At 41.1% G+C, this 18,255-nt stretch overlaps 1 protein-coding gene and 1 long non-coding RNA gene across 8 annotated transcripts in view; one reads left to right on the top strand and one right to left on the bottom strand.

The window, feature by feature from the left end:
- Positions 1–18,255, bottom strand: part of Dync1i1 (dynein cytoplasmic 1 intermediate chain 1) — a 285,397-nt gene that overhangs the window by 33,413 nt on the left and 233,729 nt on the right. The window lies entirely within an intron of this gene.
- Positions 22–17,614, top strand: LOC132649725 (uncharacterized). The gene is made up of 3 exons (XR_009588228.1): positions 22–168; positions 9,826–9,945; positions 17,542–17,614. It is a non-coding gene; the product is annotated as an uncharacterized LOC132649725 (long non-coding RNA).

The raw sequence follows: 18,255 nt of genomic DNA, 5'->3' as shown, positions 1-18,255 counted from the left end.
AGTCCACTTGGCCTCCTGACAGAAAGTGAGGTCTAAAGCACATTCATCCTGGGCCTGGGCTTTTTTGGCCTACGTTCAAGACTCTTGTAGGACAAACAAAAATGAAATCCCAAATGTTGTCACCCTGCCTGAAGAAGTCAAATGGTTTAAAGGAGTGCCCTGCATATGGTGAGTGGTTCACAGCTGCAGTTTAATTTGAAACCAGCAGAACCAGAGAATAGCGGGACTTTCTGGTTAGGATAAGAGTGGCTAGCTGAGATCTGAAACTTCAATGTGAGATTTTAAAATGGGGGAGTGGGGAGCGTTGAATGAATTCGAGAGCTGGGCCAGATCGGCAGGCAGATCTGGCGCGCTGAGAGTTTCCTACTATGGTCAGGGAGGACGGAGGGCCTAGCACTGTGCCGTGGGGCATGCCTGCTTGGCACCTGCATCCCCAGCTCTGCGTAAGCCTCCCCCCACTCTCTGAGGGCTGCAGGTCTTAAGGCCTCCAGGTGCCCCGCACCCTCTCTCTCAGTCTGCACTCCCACTCTCTCTCACGCCCAGGTTGGGAGAGAGCCAGGGGAGACTGTCAAGTAAATTTTACCTCCTGCCGGGCTAGTGACAGGCTCAGTACAAATAGCTACATTGAGAAAGTGTCGTGCCACAGATCCCATGACCACCGCAACAGCAAGACAGGCCCGGGGTTCAAATGTGGCCATTGATCTCCCCGGGGAAATGGCTGGGCCACGCCTTTTGAGGGATTCCTCTCCACCTTCGATCACTGCTGTGTGCTCCAGCAAGCAGGCTTGTTCACAGCCTCCCCCATCACTGTTTGGGTACCCGAGCTTTGTTCTACCCTAGAAGGGCATACTGTTCTCTCCACTGCTCACTAACTGGCCAGTCTTATCATCCCTGTGGAGTCCACAAAGTCCATAATCTGCTCTCAAAGAGTTGCAGGAATTTTGAGAAGTTCTCCTCATTAGCTTCTAGCTTCTTTTCACACGTATGTTTGTATATATCTATGTAGGTGTATATTTGTGTATGTGTGCATATATGCATGCATTATCTATGTATGCATGCGTGCGTGCATTTATGTGTGCTCCATAAATGGAGGTCAGAAAACCTCCAAGGAGTTAGTTTGTTCTCCTACCATGTGGGTTCCAAGAAGTAAACCCTTACCCATTGAGTCATCTCACCAGCCCTAGCTTCATTTTAGAAATTGTCTCAGCGCTCTCTAGGAGTCTTTAAATGGGTCTTATTACCAAGGGCTCAATTTTCCATGTAGGACTCTGCATTCCTGCTTCTGCTCTCAACACGTAAACTCAGTTCTGTTTGTGTCTCTTGAGCTCTGTGTTTTAGCATCTCTGCGTTTCTGGCTGGTGACTCTTGCTGTTCAGCATGGTTAGAGGACTAAGTCATAACTTTTAACAAATCTTTTGTCAGAAACACATGTGTAATGAGATCACGTATGGATTGCACGATGAGAAGGTGACCCAGGCTTGTAAAATCTTAGCCCCGTATGACCCCTAGAGCAGTGATTCTTCATTGTCACCTCAGTGTTTAGGACAACTTTGCCAACTGTCACTGTGGTGAATAACGTGAGTGGATTACTTGCCTCTTTTGGTTTCCGCTTGCCATCAGAATCAGTGCCGCAGTCTCTGGGCGCCTGTGTGCCTTTGTTACACGGAACTCCAGCACATACAAGCCTTTAGTGAAATAGCTGTGTGTGGAATGTGTAAGTACTTTGCTCTGTTCCACGTGTGTTTGAGGTGCATTAAAATAAAAACGAGGCAGTCTGGGGAAAACGGCAAAAAAATCTTTGTTCCTTAAAGAATTTCCAGCCCAGTGTGGTGGTACATGCTTCTAGCCCCATCTCTCAGGAAGCAGAGGCAGGCAGATCTCTGTGATTTTGATAGCATGGTGGTGTACGCCTCTGACCCCAGCTCTCTAGAGGCAGGCAGATCTTTGGGATTTTGAGGTCAGGCTGGTCTACACAGTGATTTCAAGGTTGGCCAGAATTACATATAAATACTGTGTTTAATTGGGGAAAAAAAAAGAATTTCTCTTCATTATTTAAGGTTGAGTAAGAAGATGAATACTATCAAATCTGTTGATGTTAGGGATTTGGGGCTCATTTCTACCTTTCTTAAAACACCTGGCAGCATACTAAAAACACATTAATTTTTCCTTGGGTCCTGATTTCATGCATGAATAACTGAGCAAATCTAACTCTCTTTTGAGTAGATAGGGAAAAGCAATATCTCTGTTTATTTTTCAGTAGAGGCTTAATTCCATTTCACTGTTATTTTTGCAAGTTTCGTGATGCTAACATTGTAGATAAGTTAGTTCATAACCGTTATGAGCATATGTGAAATCCCTGGGCATGAATCCCTGGGCAGAAGAAGAAGGTCAGTGGAGCAGGGGAAACAAGGTCACAGGTGCAAACTGGAGGGAGATGAAATACATAGGCTAGACAGATATCTGCACAGGTTCACTGGGGAGCTAGGAACGTCTCAGTCTTTAGGGTGTCTGAGTGCATGGTGAAATAAAGTTGCAGTAAATGCAAAATCTCTTAGTGCATCTAATATTAATCTGCAATTGGTTAACACAACAGCCAACATATATCACAAAGAGTTACAACCCCACTGAAAGCTGTAGGGAATATTGATGAGATATGAGATGGCCACTGCCCTCAAGAAACTCAGAGATCAGTGGAAAAGAGAGAAGCAGTTCATAGTTAAACAAAAGCCATTGGCATTAAATTAAGTGCTATGAGTGTTGGTTAAAATTCTGGATGATTGAACCAACAAATCTGTTATGTTGCTCAAATCTGAGTCCACTACTAAATGGTAAATAGCAGGGGGTGGACAGTTTGAATATTAGCTCACATTTTAGTGCACTGATTTTGAACCCAATTATAATGAATATGAGGTGGAAATATGGGGACAAAACTTTTGGATAAATTACTCTTTTTCACTCTTCTCCAGTCTTTAGATTTCTTTTCTGGAAAAAAAAAATGAGTATTTGAAGTAGAGAACTTCAAAGCGCCCTCGGGTCTGATTCTTAGATCCTCACCGGATGTTCTTGTTGGTTTATTTTCAAAAATCACCCCCCCTCCACCTCTCTCTCTGTGCCATCTGAGTGTGGGTGGTCACAAAGACCAGGAGGAGACATCAGATCTCCCAGAGCAGGGTTGCAGTCATTTGCGAGCTGCCCCACAAGGGTGCTGGAAGTGAACTCTGGTTGTCTGGAAGAGCAGCAACTGTTTTTGCTTGTTGCTCTATGGGCTTTGGTTCTATAACCTTCATCACAAGTGCTTATAAAGAGACACGGTTTACTTATTGAGTCAGCATTGCAAGTGGCCCCAGCTCGGCATGTGCATCCACACATAGCTCCCTCACGACTTTTAAAGCTTTACCATGTTTCCAGCTCTAATCTTTAGTTCTTAAAATTCAGCCTGTGTGCTCTCTTTTCATTGTCTGTCTAGATCCAGTTCAAGTTTTTTAATTGTGTTGTTCAAATAATCCTGATGTTGACTAGTCTGTAAAATTTATTTGGGAGGTTACTAAAGTGCAAATTGGAACGATCATTAGAGTTCCTGAGACTAGAGGCTAGACTCTTGCCTAAAGCATGGAGGAAAAAAAAAAAGATGGGCTCTTTGAAATAATAATGGAAGCCAGTAGATCAGGGAATCAATCAATCAGTTTCCAGAGTAATGGTTCACGGATTGCTGTTCTCTCTTACCCTCAGGTAAAAAAATTTTCCATTCTGGCCAGCCTAAGGATCTCCACCCTCCGTGTAGTTCTGTCATTCTTGAAAAATAGAGACCTCTCTGAGAAACATATTTGCTAGTCTTGCTTGACTTCCATATTAGGTTTACAAAATTATCATGGAGTTTCTTCCCCTGCCTTAAGAGGTTGCCTGTGAAGAGTCCACAGTGCATAACACACACACACACCCACACACACCCACACACCCACACACTATTATCTATATATTGTAGGGTAAGGGAGTGGTGTAGTGGTGTAGGGTAAGGTGTGTTCTCAAATGATGCAAGAGTATGAGTGGAGACCCTCCCTAGAGAAACTTGATTTTGTCACATACTCAATAAAGACAATGCTATTTTACCAATGAAACAGACTTTGAGCATTTGGGGTTGGGGGGAACATTCTTAGAGGAAAGCAGGGACTGTCTAATCTATTACAGATCTAGATTAATCCAGAACGCCATGAATGAAAGAAGTGAGCGCACAAACAGGTAGGCATTAGGGTTCTTGTTGACAGTCCACAGACTTCTGCACTGAGGAAATGGTTCTAACAGCAAAAATGACAATGCAAGTCAGTCATTTGCTCACCATTGATAAAGCCGTAAAGGGATAGAGAGGGGTTATTAAACTAATCAGGCCCAATTAAGTTCACAGGTGAGTGGAAGCCATGTGCCTCAAGCATAACTCAAGGGCCAGTCACCCATGCACCCTGCAATGCAGCTTGGCCTGGACAAGAGATAAAAGGCAACTCTGGCTTAAAAGTCAAGTTTTTAATCATTATGGAAGGTTCTAAGTGAGAAGGAAGCCGATGACTTAGCACAGATGTCTTCTTGCTCTGGACTTGGGCTTAGTTCAAGTCAATGAACCAGAGAACAGGAGAGAAAGTTATTTCAATCTGCCGCCAACCAATTCCACAACATTCCTTTCCAGAAACTTCCACAGAACTGGTAAGCTTCCAGTAGTAAACACAGAGGTTTGGTTGCCCTGGATTTATGGGAAGGCTGGTTACTCCACTTTGGAAGAAAAAGGAGAGATTTTATAGATTAATTATATTTAGTTTTCCACTACAAAAATCTCATTTATTCTTTAGAAAGCTTTATAAGAATAAGATAATTTTCCAATATGTATTGTGTGAAGTTGATAAACTCATAATTTCTTCTAATGAGCAAACTGTACTTGTTTGATATTACACAAAATTCTAAACTAAAATAAATTGACTATCAGATGTAGTCAAACAAAAGCAATATCCTGTTTGGAAAAAAAGAGAATGCATAATTGTGCACTAAATAATAAAAAAAAGTTACATATCTAGGTGTTGTAAACATCATTGAATATCAGGACTATTTAGGATAAAAATCTTTACATGTACTTCCTATAGACCTAAATCAAATGAACATTACCTTACCTTCCTACCTTGCTATATATTTAAATGCCCTTTGAAATATCAGGATTTGTTTGGAAAGTGAAGGTGCAGTTTTGAGTGATAATATGAAGTATGAGCTATAGCAGTTTTCTCAGGAAGGCTGAGGAAAGGAATCTTCACTTTGATCTAAAGCTGGAAAGAAATTCTAAGTTGCTAAAAACATTCAATTGCAGATACACCATTGAAGCAAGTGATCAGAAAGTCAGCCTAGAGTTCAGATGAGGTCACACAGAGAGACCCATAGAAAAGCCATCAATCTTCTTTAATACCCTGCAGGGGTATTAAAGAGTTTTTCAGAGGCCCTTTGTGATAAACTCCTGTCCTGTTCCCTGTTTTTTCTCTCTTCTGACGTCTATCCCATTTGCTTTTTTGAATGAGGATTGAGCATCTTACCCAGGGTCCTCCTTCTTGCTTAGCTTCTTTAGGTATACAGATTTTAGTATGATTATACTATATTGTATGTTTACTATCCACTTATAAGTGAGTATATATCATGTGTGTCTTTTTGCTTTGGGAATACCTTACTCAGGATAATCTTTTCTAGTTCCCACCATTTGCCTGCAAATTTCATGAGACTCACAGCCAAACTTTGGGAAGAGAGCAGGGAATCTTAGGAAAGAAGGGGGATATAGAAAGACCTGGAGGGAACAGAAGCTCCACAAGGAGATCAACAGAACCAAAACATCTGGGCCCAGGGATCTTTTCTGAGACTGATACTCCAACCAAGGACCATCCATGGAGATAATTTAGAACCCTGGCACAGATGTAGTCTATAACAGCTCAGTCTCCAAGTTGGTTTCCTAGTAAGGGGAACAGGGGTTGTCTCTGACATGAACTCAGTGGCTGGCTCTTTGATCACCTCCCCATGAGGAGGGAGTAGCCTTACCAGGCCACAGAGGAAGACTATGCAGCCAGTCCTGATGAGACCTGATAGGCTAGGGCCCAATGGAAGGGGAGCAGGACTTCCCCTATCAGTGGACTAGGGGAGGGGCATGGGAGGAGAAGAGAGAGGGAGGGTGAGGTTGGGAGGGCATGAGGGAGGGGGCTACAGCTAAGATACAAAGTGAATAAATTGTAATAAATTTAAAAATAAATTTAAAAAAACCTCAAAACAACAACAAAAAAGAAAAGCCATCAATCCATATGCAGAGTTGTGGAGCCCCAGTCCCAATTAACACACCCACACACTCAGGAAACGTTGCAGAAGAGGGAAGTAGAAAGATTTTAAGAGTCAGAGGATCAGAGAGTTTGCTGTGAGGCTGTGTCTCCTAGTAACATCAGAAGCTACAGCCCAAAAGTCTCACCAACATGACTACCTAAAGTGAGCTTAACAAGAACATTAACCCACATGTCAAATCAGGTAGAAAAAGCCCATGAGGCCTCAACCCTACGCCAGGAACTATAGGCAACTGAGCAAGACTGAGAGCGGGAGAGGTGGTCCTCCCAGGAAAGAGTCCACACCTACCAGTCAGCTTTGAAAACACACATACGAGTGACATTACATGGACTCAACAGATTATATTTAGGAACATATAAACAAGTATATACCATATATATATATATATATATATATTTATGCATACAGTAACAATTGAAAAAAAGAGGCCATGAATTTGAAGGAGAGTGGGGGAGGGCCTATGGGAGGGTTTGGAAGGATGAAAGGGAAGAGAGAAATGAAATTAAAATACAATCTCAAAAATAAAACAAGAAGTGAAAAAGAAGATGACGCCACACGGCACTGGATTTATAAAATGGTGTGACACCACTGGCACAATCCTCACAGTCCACTTTCATCAGAAAATTTGTCTGCGGTAAATTAGAAGGGAAGGCTCTAGAAGGACTCAGCGCGAAGACGGTGAGTGGACCCAGTGGCCACCCTTGAATGCAGCGGAACCAGGGGAGTGTACACAATTAACACACGGTGACACATCAAGGATCAGGAATGTACTGCGGAGCAGATGGAGAACAAAGGTGCAGCTGAGCTCTGAGTCCGACATACTTCGAGTACACAGGGGAGGGGAGGTGTTCCGGTAGCCACTGTCATACCGCATGACGTTAACAAAAGACACTGAGGTCCTACTCCACCGTAAGTTGTCGTCATCCTGGCTAGCTTCAGTAGAAAGCGCGCAGTCTATCAAGTGACACCACATCTTTCTTTTGGTTCTTAGTTTTGAGGTTTCCAGTTCATGACTGGTTGGCTCCATAGTGTACTAGCGGGGGGCCCCAACATGGATGGATATGTGCAGGAATAAAATCCAGTTGCACTATGATATAGGAAGCATAAAGGAAAAAGAAATGACTGGAGTTCCATAATTCCCCTTAGGGACATACCTCAGATGGCTAAGGGCTTCCATCTTGGCTCTACCTCCCAAAGGTGCTTTCCTGGGGACTGGATCTTTTATATATGGACTTTAGAGTACATTTAAGAGGAAACTGTAACACCTACTAAATCACTTTAGCATGCAAACCCCACTAGGAGCAACTGTCATATTTCGCAGCAATGACGGTAATAACTGCTTCTGCCTCTTTCAATGCTCGCTGTGTGCTTGGCCATGGTCTAGAGACTCCCCTTCCACTAGTTGCTTAAAGAGTGGTAGGTGAATAGACTGTAACACCAAGAGGCTACGCAATCGCTGTAGACTCACAGCTGGCAAGCCTAACCCCCTGGGCTTGTGTACATTCACACACTCTCTTCATCCTGCTCGCGCTCCCTTCCTCGCTCCTCTTTACCTACTCGCAACTTCAGCTCGGATGGCACAGGTTATGAGATGCCCATTTAAGACCTCCCCTTTGCATTCCTTCTTCCTGTAAGTTGAGAATGTCCCTTATAAACGATAGTTTAGACAGGTGCATGGCCCTGTTCTTCTCAAGAAGTGACAGTGCACAAGAGAGAGGCTTTCAGGATAATCTTTAGGAAGAGCACTCCCGCCAGTAACAGGGCTACCGCTTCCCAGGGAGTGACTGTCCTGGGCCCAGGGACACTGGGAGCCTCCTACCCCCATCACTGGATGAGCATTCTAGAGAGAGGACACACATTCTGGTGTCTCCGAGTTGTAGTTCTGGTTGTCCATGGGATTCTTTTCAACTTCATATTATTATCCTCTCTTAAATATTTCCTAATCAGACTCTTAAAGCCTAATGTCGGTTTTATAATTATAATACATGTAAATTATGGTTATGAATCTTAACATCTCTGTTAATAAAACATTTTTTACAGTATATCTTTAACACACATCTTATATAGAATCCAGTGTTTATTTGTACACATGTGAACCCAATGATTTAATGTTTTCCAGGCTAGCGGTACTATGCCCGACACTGAGCATACAGAAAAAAGAAAAGATACAGATCTTTCCTCAAGGAGCCTAAAGTCTCACAGGGAAAGAGAAGATGTTCTACATTATGATTCACTGGACAAAAGCATTTTTTAAATCATTGTATCATATATATTTACCCATTGTAAAAAATTATTACAATACATAATCATTATTAATTTATCTGAAAAGAAATAACATTTGAAGTTTTTTGCCTGCCTATTTTTTTTTTCAAGACAGGATGTCTCTGTGTAGCCTTGGCTATCCTGGAATTCACTTTGTAGACCAGGCCTCAAACTCAGAGATCTGCGTGCCACTGCCTCCTTAGTGCTCGGATTAGAGATGTGCGGCACCATGCCTGGCTTAACATTTGTTTCTTAAAAAAAAAAAAAGTTCCTTCCAATCATTTATTTTAAACAATTCAAATTATTATTTTTCTCTAGTTAAGAGAGAAGGCAATCAGTTAAGAGAGTCACTTTATATTTCAGTCCTAGTAGAGGCTATAAAATCAGGCAGGCATTACTGATTTTTACAGCAACTGCCTAGAAACTGAAGTATTTGTGCAAAGTCATTGAAAGTCACTTAGAACATCTCATCTTCAGACTCACTGCTTTGTTAAAAGGTTAGCAACCAGAAATGCATTTTAACTACCAGGACATATTTTACAAGAAGATACAACCAGAGAGAAGCAGAGATTTCTACCAAACAAACATGTATCATGGAACTCCAGCATTGCTATCAAATAACAACAGGTGAGCTAAGTCAGGTCCTACACTTGGTCAGTCAACATAAGGGAGTTAAATGCTGGAGCTCAAAAGTCAAATGCAGGAAGAATTCAGCAGATAGTGTCAATGCAAGTAGAAGAAACATAAGCTCTTGGAAGTTCATGGAAAGGAATCAGCCTGGCAAAGACATGAGCAGTATCAGGAAGCTAAATCCTTAAGGAACTGTACCAAGACCAACATAAATATTAACCTAATGTTTAATTGGAATTCACTGAAACTTTCCAAACTGGATGAAATGATAAAAAGTCCAAAGACTCATAACTTGTCTAGCCACTAAGCTAAACTGCAGCACAGGAAAAAAAATTAGCCCAAACCTCAGCAAACAGAGAAGCAGAGTGGGATAATGAATGTTTTAATCCAGCCAAGAATACATACTTTGTTCCTGAGCATCAACTCTAGCCTTTTTTTGATGGATGGGGAATTTAATGTGCTAAGATACAGTAAAAGGTAAGAGTTGGTACTTAGAATTCATTCAGGCAATGCATTTGTTTTTAATTTTTAGTTTTAAAAGGGTCATCAAGGATAGACTTAAATAGGCATCATTTTATTCTCCTCCAGGTGCCACCTCACTCTCTCATGCTCTCTGAAAGGCTGCTTGGAAGGACAAACCAACATTAAAGCAACAAAGTCATCAAAGGAAATGAAAGTGGCAAAATGAGTCCTGGAACAGACAAGGGGGTAAGGCTGGCCTTGGAAGGAGGAGGTCTAGTGGAGGTCATGGGGACAGAGTGAGGCGCTGCAGGTTGATGCTGTACCTTGGTTGGAAAAGGCAGGTGCTAAACAGGACAGAAAAGGGAAGCAAGGCGAAGGAGGGGCATTCGTCTTCTGCTGTGTCAATAAACTGAGGAAAGGGAACTCAGGAGAGTAGAGAAACAGGACCAGGTGATGCTGACGGGACCTGGGATGTGGTCTCCATAGGTAGAGACCCTGCTCTGTCTGAGCTCTCCGAACCCTAGTCAGTACACAGCTGACTGCGCTACCATCTATCTTATTGTCAATTCTCTGATTAACCACAACAATAGTATTTTCTGCATCTATTTGTGTTTTCATTCTTTATCTCCTGGGGTGGAGGCTGTACCATTTTTTTTTGTACTCTTTCACTATACTACCTTGCAATGAGCTAAAGCAAACTATGCTGATACTGAAGGCAGTGAACACATCACATTAGAAAAAATGGTCGAATCACTGTGCTTAGAAATAAAAATGAGAGTGTGTATAGAGATGACTGGTAGAATGCTTGTGCGAAGTCTTAGGTTCGACTGCCAGTCCTATCAGAAAAATAAATAAGTAATAACTATAAGTCAAATAAGATAAAACGATTCATTAAGTTTATTGCCCTTACTGGCTGACACTCCCTAATTATATCAATGGAAGGACTTGGGTGCTCTTTTATCTCATTTTTTTCTCTTTTGTAAATCTCTTTAAAAACTCATTACCAGTAAGGTAAAAAAAAAAAAAAAAAAAAAAAAGAAAAGAAAAGAAAAACAAACCAAAGCCTTGCTTTCAGATTATTCTTTTGGCCTTTTAATATTTTTTTGTTTGTTTGTTTGAAACAGGATCTTTCTATGTAACTCTGGTTCATGTCAAGCTTACAATAATCCTCTTCCTGCCTCTCCAAGGCTGGGATTACAGGTGCGAAGCACAAGCTAGCTTGAGAACTACGGTATTAGTAATTTCAAAACAAGATTAGTTGTTTTTTTGTTTTTTTTTTTTTTTTCAATTTTGCTATTTTTGTTTTCAGGCAAAGTTCTGAGAAAATTTACTAAGTAGATTTTAGAAATACTGTCACCATTTTTAAAACTTTACGCCTTTTCTGGTTTGGGAGAGAAGTATGGCGGCTAATCTTGACTGTTAATTTGATTGCACCTAGAAAACACCCCGGAGACCAGTAAAACACATCTCTGGGCACCTCAAAGAAGGAAATTTCTAGAGACAAATAGCTCATGAGAGCTGTGACTTAAGGAAAGGATTAATCCTTTGAAGGACTGATAGTCTGATAGAATTCTCATGATGTGTTGGGGCCTGGCTGGGGAGAGCAGGTCACTGGGCAGGTGTTGGTGTGTCCACTTTGCGCTGGCTCTGCCTATGTCCCTTCCTTTGCTTGATAACTTGATAGCATGAGATGAACAGCTCTACTCCCTGTCCAGATGGACGAGCCTTCAAAACTGCAGGCAAAAAGAAATCTTCCCTCTCTTCAGCTGTTTATACTTGTTATTTTCCCACAGTGACCAATTCAAGGATTATAACTTCTCCAAGACCACCTCAGAAGGAGCGAACTCCTTGGGACAATATATCCTCCCCAATAGAATAAGTAGTTTATCAATTACATCATAAAATGTAGCGCTTGGTGGGACTCTCTTCTTATCATCTTGTAAACCTTTTTTTTTTTTTTAAATATTAGTTACAGTTTACTAAGTTTGTATTCCAGCTGTATCCTGCTCCCTCATTCCCTCCCAATCCTACCCTCATCTTCTCTCTACTCCTTTCCAAGTACACTGCTAGGGGAGGACCTCCTCCCCTTTCATTTGACCCTAGCTTATCAGGTATCTTCAGGACTGGCTGCAAAGTCCTCCTCTGTGGCCTAGCAGGGCTGCTCCTCCCTTGGGGTGTGAAGAGGTCAAAGAGCCAACCATAGAGTGCATGTCAGAAATAGTCCCTGTTCTCCTTTCTAGGGTACTCACTTGGTAACTGAGCTACCATGGGCTACATCTGAGTAGGAGTTCTAGGTTCTATCCATACATGGTCCTTGGTTGGAGGTACAGTCTCACAAAAGACCCCCATGCCCAGATATATTTGGTCCTTGTGGAGCTCTTGTCCTCTCCAGGTCATACTAACTCCCCCTTCTTTCACATGATTTCCTGTACTCTGCTGAAGGTTTGGTTATGACTCTCAGTATCTGCTTTGATACACTGCTAGGTAGAGACTTTCAGAGGCCCTCAGTGGTAGGCTCCTGTCCTGTTACTTGTTTTCTCCTGCTTCCAATGTCCATCCCATTTGTCTTTCTAAGTGAGTGTTGATCATCTTACCCAGGGTCCTCTTTCTTGTTTATCTTCAGTATGTTTATCCTATCTTATAAGTCTAGTACCCACTTATAAGTGAATATATACCACATATGTCTTTCTTCTTCTGGGATTCCTCACTCAGAATGATCTTTTCTAGATCCCACCATTTGCCTGCAAATTTCATGATTTCCTTGTTTTTAATTGCTGAGTAGTATTCCATTGTGCAAAAGAACCACAATTTCTGTATCGTCCGTTGAAGGACATCTGGTTTGTTTCCAGGTTCTGGCTATTATGAATAAAGCTTCTACAAACATGGTTGGGCAAATGTCCTTGTTGTGTACTTGAGCATCTTTTGGATATATGCCTAGGAGTGGTATATCTGGATCTTGAGGAAGCACTATTCCTAATTGTCTGAGAAAGTGCCAGATTGATTTCCAAAGTGGTTGTACAAGTTTATATTCCCAGCAGCAATGGAGGAGGGTTCCCCTTTCTCCATAACCTCTCCAGCATGTGTTGTCACTTGAGTTTTTCATCTTAGCCATTCTGATGGGTGTAAGGTAAAATCTCAGGGTTGTTTTATTTGCATCTCACTGATGGCTAAGGATGTTGAGCATCTCTTTAAGTGTTTCTCTGCCATTTTATATTCCTCTACAAAGAATTATCTGTTTAGCTCTGTACCTCATTTTTTAATTGGATTGCTTGATTTATTGCTTTTTAACTTCTTTAGTTCTTTATATATACTGGATATTAGCCCTCTGTCAGATATAGAGTTGGTGAAGATCCTTTCCCAGTCTGTAGGCTGTCATTTTGTTCTGACAACAGTGTCTTTTGCTTTACAGAAGCTTTTCATTTTCATGAGGTCCCATTTTTTGATTGTTGCTCTTAGAGCCTGTGCTGTTGGTGTTCTGTTCAGGAAGTTGTCTCCTGTGTCAATGAGTTCTAGGCTCTTCCCTACTTTTTCTTCTAACTGATTTAGTGTATCTGGTTTTATGTTGAGGTCTTTGATCCACTTGGACTTTAGTTTTGTGCAGGGTGGTAAATATGGATCTATTTTCATTTTTCTGCATGTAGACATCCAGTTGGACCAGCACCATTTGTTGAAGATGCTGTTTTTTTTCCATTGAATGGTTTTGGCTTCTTTGTCAAAAATCTAGTATTCATAGGTATGTGGGTTTATTTCTGGGTCTTCTATTCAGTTGCATTGATCCTCCTTTCTGTTTCTATGCCAATACCATCTGGTTTTTATTACTATTGCTCTGTAGTACAACTTGAGATCAGAGGTGGAGATTCCAGATGATCTGTTGTTGTACAGGATCATTTTGGAAATTCTGGGTTTTTTTGTTTCTCCATACGAAGCTGAGAATTTTTCTTTCAAGGTCTGTAAAGAATTGTGTTGGTATTTTGATGGGAATTGCATTGAATCTGTAAATTGCTTTTGGCAGGATGGCCATTTTCACTATGTTAATCCTGCTGATCCATGAGCAAGGGAGATCTTTCCATCTTCTGATATCTTCTTCAATTTCTTTCTCCTCATCTTGTAAACTTAACTTGTAAACTTCCGTATTTACCTTCAACTGATCCTCAAGTCTGCACACTTTGAGTAACATTCTGAGTAAGGGACTGGTCTTACTTACCTCTTGCAAAGTCTGGAATGAATACCCTTACTTTTCCTACCATATCTTAGTTCTCATCGTGGTCCGCAGACAACTCCATTCCTTCTTGTTCTCTCTGCTCTGCACAACCAGCTAGCTAGACCTACCAGTAACAGCTTGTCCAGGCCCATCCATGTCATTTTCACCACCCATCACCAGGTATCTCTTTCCTACCACACCTAACGTCACTTTTTTTCCACGTTTCAACCACACACTCTTCATTCACGTTATTTATTGCTCCTTCTCTTTAGATCCCAACATACTCAGGTTTTAAAAACAGTATTTAAAACTGCACTCTTCCGTAGATCAACTTTCCCCATTAGGCTTTGATGTCATACAAAACTGGGTTTAGACCTAGGTTCCTTAATTATTTGACAACTATACTCCATCAAATCATTTAGCTCTCTCATGCCTGTTCTATAAAATGGGATACTACTTTGAGTCAGAGATTCATGGTAAAGATCTAATGCACTAATCATCTATTTAAAACGTTTAGCACAATGCAGTATTAGCTAAATAAATTTCAATGTGGGCTCCCCATGCAAATTAACCTTTTTCGTATCACAAAAATTCTGTAATATAAAATTTTAATTAATTACCCCTACTCCTTATTAGGCTAGCCATCACCTAATAAGATGAAACTTAATATTGAGTACAGCTATCTCTCCACTCTCACTTCCCAGCTGGACCCTTACATTCTAGTCTTTGGAGAAAAATGTCTGCTTATGCATTTGTTGACTCAGCTGCCTGGAATGCAGCCTGGTCTTCTGTTTATGAGGAAAACCACTCCAACAAGTTTCTGCTTCACAGCGAAGTCTTCCCTGACAGCGGTTTAATGATGAAACTTGGTGTGGTCAGGGCTGGGGCTAGGGCTGGATGTGTAATGTATTTCAATCTTGACTCCCTTCAAGTTGTCCTCATTCTGTTAGAATTACTAGTCTGCTCTTCAGCCCCGCTCACTTCCTCCCTCTTCTTTGTAGGTTTGCACAGAACTTTCTCGTAGAAATTTCTATTAGTACGCATCCCCTCTAAATCAGTTTTTCACAGTTCTGTTCTTTCCAGATGTTTCCAACGCACCCCTCATCCCCAGCACTGTGGGTCTCTCATTCCACAGGAAACGCTTTTCCCTGTGACTTCAGCCTTCCAGTGGGTAGCTCTCTACACCGCCTGCCTCAGTGGAATCTTAGCCCAACATAAGACTTCCCTTCCTTCTCGGCTAAAAAGCTGACCAACCATGGTCAAGTAGCAGCTGCTTCTTACTGTGTGCTCTTCTCAAGCGGTGAGTGGAAAGGCTCATTCCTTGTTCTAGGGGACTGCTTCACTGCTGCCTCTCAGCTCCAGGGAAAGTCCTGTTTCTCTTAAGCCCAGCCACCCACCTCTATCATGTTTTGCCCTTTTGATCTCTCACCGACCTCACTGAACACTTAACCGCTGTGATCACGCTGTGATCTCTTTCTGCCCTACTCTAGTCATTGCTCTGACACATTCCAAAGCTACAGCACCTTTGCCTTCCGTCTCTGTGTTTTCCATATTTCCAGTGAACTCCATCTTCACCAGATGTCTGCTATGGACAACTGCACCTTTGATGACTTCTTAAAACTCACTTAGAGCTAGGCCATCAATAAAATACTAAATCCACACATCCTACTTTCGAACAGTAAACTCTTGCTACCATTTTTCCCATTTGTTCCCATTCTTTGATCCTTCCTGGGTTTTCAGATCCCCATTTCCTTTCCTTCTTCTGTCTGTCTTTATTTCCTTTCATCATGATCTTATAACACCAAATGCCTTCTTGCCTCTATCTCTAATTTCCATGTTCTAGTTTACTCCCATTACACTCTGGCAAAGCTCCAGACCAGAAACCCTTGTCTATGTCCAAATTTGTACTGATGACCTCTGTTGGTAAAAATCTGCTTTGAAGACAGACACATGAAAATACTGTTCTTTCGATACTCCAACCAAACACAATCACGCAGAGGATCTAAACCCCCTGCTCAGAGAATGCCCATAGGCTGCTCAGTTTTCGAGTGGGTTTCCTAGTAAGGGGTACAAGGATGTGTCTGACATAAACTAAGTAACTAGGTCTTTGATCACCTCCCACTGGGGGGTGCAGCCTTGCCAGGCCAAAGAGGAAGATGATGCAGCTAGTCCTGATGAGACCTGATAGGCTAGGGTCAGATAGAAGGGGAGGAGGCTCTCCCCTATCAGTGGACTAGGGAAGTGGCATAGGGGGAAAAAAGGGAGGGTGGGTAGGATTAGGAAGAGATGAGGGAGGGGGCTACAGCGGGATACAAAGTGAATAAATTGTAATAAATAAATAAATTAAAAAAGAAAACTCTGTTCTTTCACCACAAATGGTCCACCACCTTATCCAGAACCATTTTTGTTTTGTTTACACATTTTGTTTCTTATTCTTGAATCTTTCCTAGCTGAAATTTGTTCCTTTCAGCGTTTCTGCTTCTACTCAGCAGAGGCCTGAATTTCATACTTTGTTAAGAAAACGATCATTATCAGTGTTTGATTTCTTCCGGTCACTGAGCCTGGTGTATTAAGCTTTCATCACCCTGTACTTCATGTCCCTCTACTATGAAAGAATAGATGTCATTGCTCAAATTTAAAATTCATTGCTCTGCCCATGCTAGGATGCTATTTATGCTGACCTGTTAACTACCCTTTCCTTCAGCTAATACTTAGGGGTTTTGTTTTCTTTCTTCTTCTATAACGGTAACATCGAGAAGCAGCTTGCAATCTTTAAATCTTTACAAAAGCAACAACAATAACAAAAACCCAAATCCCACTATTGTGGTACATGTCTGTAATCCTACTCCCAGGGAGGCTCAGGCAAGAGGCTCAGGAGTTCAAGGCTATGTAGTGAGTTTGTTATGTAGTGAGTTTGAGGCTGTCTTGGGCTACAAGAGACTCCATCTTAAAATTAAATATTCAAAAGAAATAAAGAAAGATCTTTGGTTTTTCAGTTCCTTCTCACTTTGCACTCACTCTTTGACCTATTATAATAATATGTGCTCCTTTAAACTCCAAAGAAATTTTTTTTTCGATGAGCACTGACAGCTGCTGGGTTGATACATACAACAGGTATATTATATATCTGAATATTTGTCAGTATTATTTACTCTTATTTTTTCCTTAAATGCGTTAAAAAAGACTTCAAACTCAGCAAACATACATTGATAAATGGACTAGTGTCAATCACTCAGCTTCAATAAATACCAACACATATCCAATCTTATTTATCTGTCTTCACAAGCTCTCCCTTTCCCAAATGGTTTATTTTGAGGAAATTACTGACATCAGTACATAAAATATACTTATATTTTTCTATAAATATTCTGGTATGCATCCCTAAAAAGTAAGGCCATTTAAAATTATTATAAGATCATTATCATATCTAAAGACTCACGAATGCCATTAAGAAGTAGTCATATATGTTTGACAGCTTTCTAAACCTTTTAGAAAAGCTGACAGTCTTAAGTAGGGTTTATGTAAGATCTCTATTTTGAGCTATCTAAGGTCTCAAGTTTGGTTTTGTTCTATTCATTTTGATATAGTTTCTACTTACATTTGTTTTTATTTGTTTTTGTTTGTTTGTTTGTTTGTTTTAGCTTTGTTGTGAAAATGAAATCCGTTGTCCTGTCAGTTTCCCCACAGCCTGGCAGGGCCGCCTGCATACACAGGTATGGTGTTACTTAACACGTGATGTCTGTGTTTCCTTTTGTGCTTAATCTCACAGAGCTGAAGAACAATAAAATTCAGGACTGATTTTCCACATAAGCCCTCTACAAGAGTGATGCACCTACTACCTTAAGTACAAGAATTCATTCCCATTTTTATGATATTTTCAGCTGTAATCATGATTGGAATCATTAGGAGTAACAATGATAAAATTTAAATTTGTTTGATATTTCTGTATGGCCGGGAATATATAGATAGATAAAGATAGATAAACTGTCATCAACTGTGAGTAACCCTGAAGCACAAATCTTTCAGAAAAGATAGAAGAAATGTTTCCTTCTTTCTCTTACTAAGTTTCAAAGCAATGGGCTTACTTGTCTAGTCTTTTCCAAAGGTGAGCCATAAAGATTCTTATGTTGGTTTATTTTCTTCAATGCACTCACCACATGGTCTTAAAACTATTACCCTTATTGGTACCTGGGCCAGAAGATCTTACTTAGCATGATTTCCAACTCCTTTGACAAAAGCTTTGCAGTTGGGGGCACAAAATTACATGTATCCTGCTTCAGAGTAAGAATGAGACAGTCCTGCTGGCTCCCTGGTTTACTAAAGAACCTCACATTTAGGAAGGACACTTGGAGATC

This window comes from Meriones unguiculatus, chromosome 21, assembly GCF_030254825.1.
Source record: "Meriones unguiculatus strain TT.TT164.6M chromosome 21, Bangor_MerUng_6.1, whole genome shotgun sequence".
Taxonomy (NCBI): domain Eukaryota; kingdom Metazoa; phylum Chordata; class Mammalia; order Rodentia; family Muridae; genus Meriones; species Meriones unguiculatus.
Note: the sequence above shows the minus strand (reverse complement) of the source record. Positions and strands in the feature narration are given on the sequence as shown.